The sequence below is a fragment of the Lethenteron reissneri genome, chromosome 65 (assembly GCF_015708825.2).
Source record: "Lethenteron reissneri isolate LAM-NWPU_2019-01 chromosome 65, ASM1570882v1, whole genome shotgun sequence".
NCBI classification, from domain to species: Eukaryota; Metazoa; Chordata; class Hyperoartia; order Petromyzontiformes; family Petromyzontidae; genus Lethenteron; species Lethenteron reissneri.
Window position 1 is genome coordinate 5,145,102 of NC_083843.1, and position 9,012 is coordinate 5,154,113.

The 9,012-nt window shown below is 56.0% G+C and overlaps 1 protein-coding gene across 2 annotated transcripts in view; it reads right to left on the reverse strand.

Moving 5' to 3' along the window:
• LOC133359397 (basic salivary proline-rich protein 2-like) overlaps positions 1-9,012 on the reverse strand; it is a 248,246-nt gene that overhangs the window by 108,573 nt on the left and 130,661 nt on the right. The window lies entirely within an intron of this gene.

The window sequence follows — 9,012 nt, forward strand, 5'->3', positions numbered from 1 at the left end:
GTTGGAGAGACAAAGCCGGCCGGGCGCGGTGGTAACCACCCACCCCCTCGTGTGCCGTGCCGGCCTTCATAGGGGCTGCTCGCTAACAGCACTTGCCCCTACAGTCTGTGGAGACTATATGGGGGATCTTTGTTGTGGCACCTGGATCTGTCCCGTGACGACATGCACCTAACCTGGCACAGCAGTTAACCCATGGCACCTGGGTCTGTCCAGAGACCACATGCACCTAGCCTGGCACAGCAGTCAACCCATGACATCTGGGTCTGTCCACGTGACCTCATGCACCTAGCCTGGCACAGCAGTCAACCTATGGCATCTGGGTCTGTCCCGTGACCACATGCACCTAGCCTGGCACAACAGTCAACCCATGGCACGTGGGTCTGTCCCGTGACCGCATGCACCTAGCCTGGCACAACAGTCAACCCATGGCACCTGGGTCTGTCCCGTGACCGCATGCACCTAGCCTGGCACAGCAGTAAACCCATGGCACTTGGGTCTGTCCCGTGACCTCATGTACCTATCCTGGCACAGCAGTCAACCCATGGCACTTGGGTGTGTCCCGTGACCACATGCACCTAGCCTGGCACAGCAGTCAACCCATGGCACCTGGGTCTGTCCCGTGACCCCATGCACCTAGCCTGGCACAGCAAACAACCCATGGCACCTGGGTCTGTCCCGTGACCACATGTACCTAACCTGGCATAGCAGTCAACCCATGGCACCTGGGTCTGTCCCGTGACCACATGCACCTATCCTGGCACAGCAGTCAACCCATGGCACTTGGGTTTGTCCCGTGACCACATGCACCTAGCCTGGCACAGCAGTTAACCCATGGCACCTGGGTATGTCCCGTGACGACATGCACCTAGCCTGGCACAGCAGTCAACCCATGGCACCTGGGTCTGTCCCGTGACGACATGCACCTAGCCTGGCACAGCAGTCAACCCATGGCACCTGGGACTGTCTCCGTGACCTGCCAGCGAGACTTCGACACACCACGTGGCCTCAAAGTGCACATCGCCTGGCAGTGTCGGCTGTTGTTCTGGGGAGCGGTGGGGCAGCAGTTAGCGCGCTGCGCTACGATCCCGGAAAGAGACCCGCGAGCGAATCCCGGCCACCACTTGCCATGCGGTTGGGGCAGCGCTGATGCAACATTTGGCGGCCGTCATAACTGTAACAGCACTGGCCTCAACAGCTACTGTGCGCTACCTGGGGGAGATTTTTCTGCGTATGAGGTTTTAGGGGCTTTTGAATCTCAAGGGTGAAATTAAAGACCCACTTTCGATACCCACATCACCGTGGTCTATCCGCTGCTGGATGAAGATCAGTGTGGTGATGATGATTATAATGATGTATCGACCCTGCGTGCGTTCCCTAATCCGCGTCTTCCTCTTTCTGGATGCTGGAGTATAATTTTGGAGTGACACAAATAGAATGCGGAACAACTACAAAGTCAACGATTCCACGTATAGCCTCAGCAGACTTGTTGGGGCAGCGTGCTGTTAGTAGCGAGCAGTAGCAGCGCCTATGAAGGCTGCCGGCACCGTGGCACATGAGGGGGTGGGTGGCCAGCACCACGCCCGCCCGAACGCCCGCCTTGACTCCCCAGTGATGATCATGCTGCAGATTATGCAGATGCTCACGATGATTAACCATCAGTTGGATGGGAAATCCCCGGCCTTGTTTTCCCAGAATCAATAAATAAATAGGGTATATATATACATAAAACGCGGGTGGCAATTAATAATAATTGATAACAATGTATTGTATTAATTATGATTAATTAAATTAATGTAAGTGAATACTCATTTGTATAAATTCATGTTAATTTATTATCGTGATTAAATTAAGTGGCTTAGCATGTGGAAATTGAAAGCAGTCAATTACTCTAAACGCATGTCTCTAAATGTGGAGGGAAAACCGGAGGACCCGGAGAAAAATTTACGCGACCACGATGGGGAGCGAGAGACGCATACTCACGACCTCCTGCATACCAGGCGAGGTAGTTAACATCTCCTAGCCGCCGTGATGATGATGAGAGAGAGACGCAAACTCCAAATATACAGCAGCAGACAAGGTCAGGATCGGGATCGAACCTACGACCTCCTGCATATCAGGCGAGGTAGTTAACATTTCCTAGCCACCGTGGTGATGATGAGAGACGCAGACTCCAAATATACAGCAGCAGACAAGGTCAGGGTCGGGATCGAACCCACGACCTCCTGCATACCAGGCGAGGTAGTTAACATCTCCTAGCCACAGTGGTGATGATGAGAGAGAGACGCAGACTCCAAATATACAGCAGCAGACAAGGTCAGGATCGGGATCGAGCCCACGACCTCCTGCATACCAGGCGAGGTAGTTAACATCTCCTAGCCACCGTGGTGATGATGAGAGAGAGACGCAGAATCCAAATATACAGCAGCAGACAAGGTCAGGGTCGGGATCGAACCCACGACCTCCTGCATACCAGGCGAGGTAGTTAACATCTCCTAGCGACCGTGGTGATGGTGAGAGAGAGACGCAGACTCCAAATATACAGCTGCAGACAAGGTCAGGGTCGGGATCGAACCCACGACCTCCTGCATACCAGGCGACGTAGTTAACATTTCCTAGCCACCGTGGTGATGATGAGAGAGAGACGCAGACTCCAAATATACAGCAGCAGACAAGGTCAGGGTCGGGATCGAACCCACGACCTCCTGCACACCAGGCGAGGTCGTTAACATCTCCTAGCCACCGCGGCGCTCCGGAGTCCAGGCAGACCTCACCCAACGCGGGGGTTACGTTCCTGGAAAATGCCGCGTTAGGCTAAACCGCGTTCGACAAATAATAAACCTAGTGGGGAACGACGTTTCGCTGGTTGTTGTATTCATCAGCGAAACGTTACAGTAATTCGAATCGTACACGTTGCTGTGGGTTTACTCTCCAGCACACGAAAACTGGTTAGTGCTAAACTCGTAACTAGTTGGCTGGGTCGGGTGGTGGAGGGTTTCATGACGCATTATATTTACGCGATCTAACTCCAAAAAAAACTTGATTATTGCTTGGGAAAGCCTGCTACCACTACGTGTTAACCTACGTTAAACTAATTCTCACAAGGTTTTTGAGAGAGTGTGTGTATCAAGCGGTAGTGTAGCAGTTAGCGTGCTGTGCTACGAACCTAGCGAACCGGGTTCGATTCCTGCTCACGGCCAACACCGGTGACAATCATTTGAATCGGTCCTGGGCCTCCCTTAGGTCGACTCAGCCTCAAACGAGTACCTGGTGCGGTGTGTAAACATCGCCACTGGGGAGACAAAGGCAGCCGGGCGTGATGCTGGCCACCCACCCCCTCGTGTGCCATGCCGGCCTTCATAGGTTCTCTCTAACAGCACTTGCCCCAACAGTCTGTTCAGGCAATGCGGGGGATCTTTGTCTTTGTGTCCAGCAAAACAACCCCCTACCTCCTCGTTGGTGCCAGACGGCAACGCTGTGGTGAGCAGTGCCGTCGGCGCAGTGTCAATTGGCCACTCCCCTTATGGCAGTTGTAGCCACCACAGGAGCCAAATGAGGGCTCTGGACGGGTGTGAGGGCTGGTAACCCCTCCACCTATAAATAAATCACCACGATACTACGGAAAAAGTCTAAAACGAAGCTTGTGCCGGAGGCCCCGGGGGGACAGGCATCTATGATGTCTCCTGGCCAACCCCCAATTTGGCGGAGCCAGGAGATTGAATCCTTACCTTCAGGGTTCCTCCAAAAACGGCAAAAAACTCACTTTGAGTGGCCATGTGGAATGTTGGAATGCTCACTGCGGAGGAGAGGCTGCCACTCCTCTGTCGGGAGCTGGACCGGTACCATCTGGATCTCTGTGATATTCATGAAATTGCCCAACAACAGGGAATGGTTCTTCTTCTGAACAAAATAATAAAGGGCGCGGGGGAGCGTGGCGGTGAGGTGTGGTAAGCTGTAAGCCCCAGGCTACTCTGGGCTCACCTACCCATCAACTAGAGACAATAAGTGATGGTGGTGATTACTTATGCCCCCACCAAAGATGATCAGTGGAGGGATGCAGGCAAGGCCGATGAGTGTGCTAGCTAAAGTGGCCTCACGAGAAGGTCATCATGTTGGGTGACGTTAATGCCGGAGTGGATCATGATGCTGGCACATGGGATGGAGTGGTTTGAAGGCATGGGCCAAATCAGCTCAATAACAACGGGTGGAGGCTGCTATACTTATGTGCAGCCCATGGGCTTGTAACTACCGCCGAGCAGCCCCCTCTTCACCCCCGCGTGAACCTTAGGACCCCCGGCGACGTGACTCAGCCCCCCGCCGTGGGTCCCAACGAGGAACGGCGGCTGCCAGGTCCCCGTCACCCGCGCCGTCAGTGGCTCGTGGCCGCACACAGGCAGCGAAACCCCCATGTCCTTTGCCAACTCCAACATCGTACCCAAGATGAGAGAATCGAGCATTTCAGGCTTGGCATCGGGATAAGCAGCCACCGCCAGCGCCAGCAAAGTGCCGTGGTAAGCAAGGAGAGACTCGTTGCTCCCATGCTTACGAGGCATGAATTTCAGCTGGGTATCCAAAGGCGGCTCGTAAACCTCAGCCATCTCGGCATACTCGTCCTTCAAGGTCTTCTTCTTGTCGAGAGAAATCGAACGGAAGACCGCCAGTGCCTGGTCGTCGAGCACGGTAGGCAACGCACCCAAGGCCTCCTCTTGCGTCCATCGCACCGAATGGAATGCCGACTCAAACCGCCATGTGAAAGCACTCCAGTCGCCACAAACCGCGACGAATTTTCCTTGATGTGAGGAAGACGGTGGCAGCGCCCCACTCCGCCGCCTGGCGGCTCGCCACGCGGCTCCACAGAAATGGCGGGCTCCGACCGCATCTCAACAGCCGCGCCCAAGATGGTGGCCTCCTGCCGCGTGGTGTCCACCGCGTGCGTAATGGCGGACAATCCTCACGCGGCCACAATGGCGGCAGTCGATTCCCAAGGGGGACCCTCCGAGATCCCCTGAAGAGGCTTCTGCTCGTCGCCCCTCGGCGACACGTCCCGAGGCCACTCCGTCACCGCAGACAATCTGACCAGCGTCACTAGCTGGAGAAGGACAATGCGGAGCAAGTCCAGCTGCTCTGCAACGCGCTGGCAGCTGTCGTCCGCACGCGGAGACGAGGGTGGCGATGACCACACCAACCGCGGTTCCAGTAACCAGGTCCACGGCACCCGGGGTCGGCAGGTCCTGGGTGACTGAGTCATCTTCTTCTTGAGATGTTTGGACATCTTCGCACTCTGCAGTCTTGTCTCGTCTCAAAAAGAACCACTTCTGACTCCAGTTGTAATAAACAACTTCCATGACGAGTTGAGACTTGCGTCCTTTCTTTATTAGTTATGACTGCTCGGCTCCGCACTTCCTTCCAGATAGTCTCTCTCTCTCTCTCTCTTCCACGCCACATGCATGTGCTCACTGCTCCTCCATCCCCGCGCGGCTTCCCTCGCTCTCTCTTCCCCTGCACACCGCTGGTTGATGGCGTGCCGGGAGTCGGGAGAGCTTCGGTCCTCGAGGCTGCCACGGGGTCGGTGGCTTGATGAGATGGCGGAGATGCAGTCCGGACCCAGGCTTTCTTACAGAACCCCGAGTCCCTCTCTTGCCACTCCTTATATCCTTCTCGGCGGAGCGAAGCCCCACCTTTAACCACGTCCCCCTCAGAACCTTCTCGATGGTTCCCGCATATGTAGTGCCATAGGAGGGGCCACTGTGCCAGCCCAAGAGGGGACGGGCTGCTGGGGGCTCTAGGATCCTAGACAGCTAAGCCCTCGGCGCCAGGCTCTGGGATCCCAGGAGACCCAGACAGCTAAGCCCCTTGGCGCAACCAATGGGGGGCTGTGTGTGCTCTGTGGGGTATCTGGGGACACACACAACCCCACCCCTCGATGGGCAAGAGGCATAAAAGGGCCGCTCCCTGGCCGATCGGGGCCAGTCGCAGCTCAAGACCCAAGACCAGCCAGCTTTGGACCCTGGACCCCCTCATCCCACTTGTCCTTATAAGGGCCAGGACGCTGTGCGGGCCAGTGGTGGGACTCTGGGACTCCCGGCTCTATGTCCTTGTAAGGGTGAGTTCCGAGGAAGCCAGAGTCCAGACCTGCACCTTGGCTGGGTCGGGTCAGGTAGCCTCCCCTAGGGTATTTGTAGCCGGAGGACCCCAGAGCGTAGCTAGAGTAGGCTGTGTTCCTAGGCTGTGTACCTAGGCTGTAACAGAGTATCAGGACTGTTGGAGTGTTGTATTGTAATAAAGAAGTTACCTCTACAAGTGTCTCCGGAACACATTACACATACACCCATGAGCTCCGCCCATGAACCTTGGCCCAGATCAAACCCATAGCCCTGATTGGCTATGACCGATGTGGCAATGCCTATGCAGCCTTCCGTCACCTGTTGGTGTGCTCTCTCATTACACATGCACGACAAAAGTTTGCATCCATAGCTGGCAGAACACTGAGTACAACCAACTCTTCAAACCTCTCGGTAACAGTAACAGCAATCATTAGTGTCAAGACCAAAAACAAGACAGCTTACCTGACTTGGTACGTGTGCAAACGGACAGTCATGAAGTGCATCAAGCCTCCGATTGGTGCAGAGAGGCCTCAATGAAGATTTGATAGGGCCAGAGAATAAAATGATAGGTAGAGAAGTTCAAACGTCAAAGATGGGGAAACGAGGGTGGACTATCGGGGTAACGGTTGGCAACCGTTAGAGAAGGAGGAGGGGGATCGGCTGAGGGAAATGAGGTGAGTGAAGCTTCGAGAAAAGGGGGCTCGATGGATATGAAAGAGGAGAGCATGAGGGGAAGGGACGTTTGGAGAGCAGACGAAATTGAAGCATCAAGAGCCGAAGTCCGGACCTAGGAATAGTGGTGTCCACAGTAAAGGCTCTTAGTAAAGCAATAACGTGTCCGCGTCATTACATTTGTATAACATCCGAGTTCACAAACTTACCTCAGCGCCCCCCATGTGTCGATAATCACAGAAAACCACGATGACAAAACAGATGCAGAAAAACGCGACGACCGTTCGGAGCAACCCTCCCGCACCCTCCCCTCTTGGGGCGATGAGACAACGCATTAGAAGTCCGGGGTGTATGCAGCGGCAGTCTCAGGGCTTGGTTTTAGCGCTTCCAAACGACGCTCTGAGCGACTCAACGCAGTGGCAGTTTCGAGTCCCGGCTCGCACCCAGGACAGCGCTCCAGTGACTCGGTACAACGGCCGTCCCGGCCACCGACCCGCCCACTCCCCGCAGCGCCGCAACACAGCGACTCCGTGCACTGGGCCAGCCCCACACAAACCGCGGTAGCGGCCACGACGACCCATCGTAACAACAACAATCCTGGCCACCGAGCCGCCCATACTAATCCGGCATCCCACAAGTACCCGGCTCCCCTCCCGCGAGAGCACCACCGGTCCCGGACGAACGCCGAACACACCGCCCCCTACGCACGTGGTAGCACTCCCTTAAATACACGGAGTCCCGCCCCCACAGCCTCCGTCAAATTATCTTGCCCCCCCCCACCCGCCCCCCCCAATGGGAAGCCCGCAATGCCACCCCACGAAAGCCCTTCAGCCAATCACACACAGCCCCGTCGACTGCCAGCCCTCGCTCACCCCCCACCCGCGCCAACCGGCCTGCCCTGATTGGCCAATTCGTGTGCCTGCCCCCAGTCTAGGTCCAGACTCCGTGGCGCCGTGGCTTCAAGAGATGGCGGGGGGGGGTAAGATGTCCCCCCACTCATAACCACTCAACCACCCCACCCCCATTCCTCATGTGACCTCGACCACCCAGGCACACCGTTATAGTAATGCGTCAGTGCTGAATGTACGTTGATTAATTACCGGCGAGATATGCTAATATATGAATTATCGGCGAGTGATAATGTTAACTTCACTTGTAAATAACTCGGTCTGCACTGGGAACCAACTCCGGGTGCTGATGACGATGCTGATGATGTTAATGCTACTGATGATGATGCTGATTGTGATGATGATGCAGCTAATAATGATGCAGCTGATGAGGATGATAATGCTGCTGACGTTGATGATGATACGACTGATGATGATGCTGATTGTGATGACGATGCAGGTGATGATGATGCTGATGATGTTGCTGATGATGGTGATGCTGAGGGTGATGATGCTGAGGGTGAAAATGCTGCTGATGATGGTGATGATGATATTGCTGCTGATTATGTTGATGTTGCTGACGACGATGCTGCTTGTGACGATATTTATTTAATGAATCAACGACTTCTATACCGACAAATACCGCGTGAGCCTCCAGGAATCGCTCGGGAAAGTCCCTAGCTCTCCGCCAGCGGAGGGTGGGAGGGGTGGGGGGAGAGGGGTGGGGGGAGGAAGGGATGGAAATGATGAGGGGTGGGGGAAGAAAGTAAGGGGGATGGGGGTGGGGGGAAGGGGGTGAGGGGGGATGGGGGGAAGGGGGTGAGAGGGGATGGGGGTGAGGGCAAGGGGGTGAGGGGGGATGATGAGGGAGGGGGTGAGGGGGTGAGGGGGGATGGGGGTGGGGGGAAGGGATGAGGGGGGATGGGGGTGGGGGAACGTGGTGAGGGGGGATGGGGGGTGGGGTCAAGGGGGTGAGGGGTGGTGGGGGGGAAGGAGGTGAGGGGGGATGATGAGGGGGAAAGGGGTGAGGGGGTAGAGAGAGGGAGGGGCACAGATCATGGGACCGAGAGCTCCACTTCATCTCACGTCTCCCTGTGTGGGGCGTGGGGAGCGGTGGCGCAGCGGTTAGCGCTTCGCTGCGCTCCGAACCCCGCGGGACCCGAGTTCGATTCCCGCTCACGGCCACCGACAACCACCGGTGACGATTATCTGAACCGGTCCTCAGCCTTAAACGAGTACCTGGTGCGGTGTGCAGTAAACATCGCCACTGGGGAGACAAAGGCGGCCATGCGTGGTGTCGTGCCGGCCTTCATAGGTGCTCGCTAACAGCACTTGCCCCGACAGTTCACGTG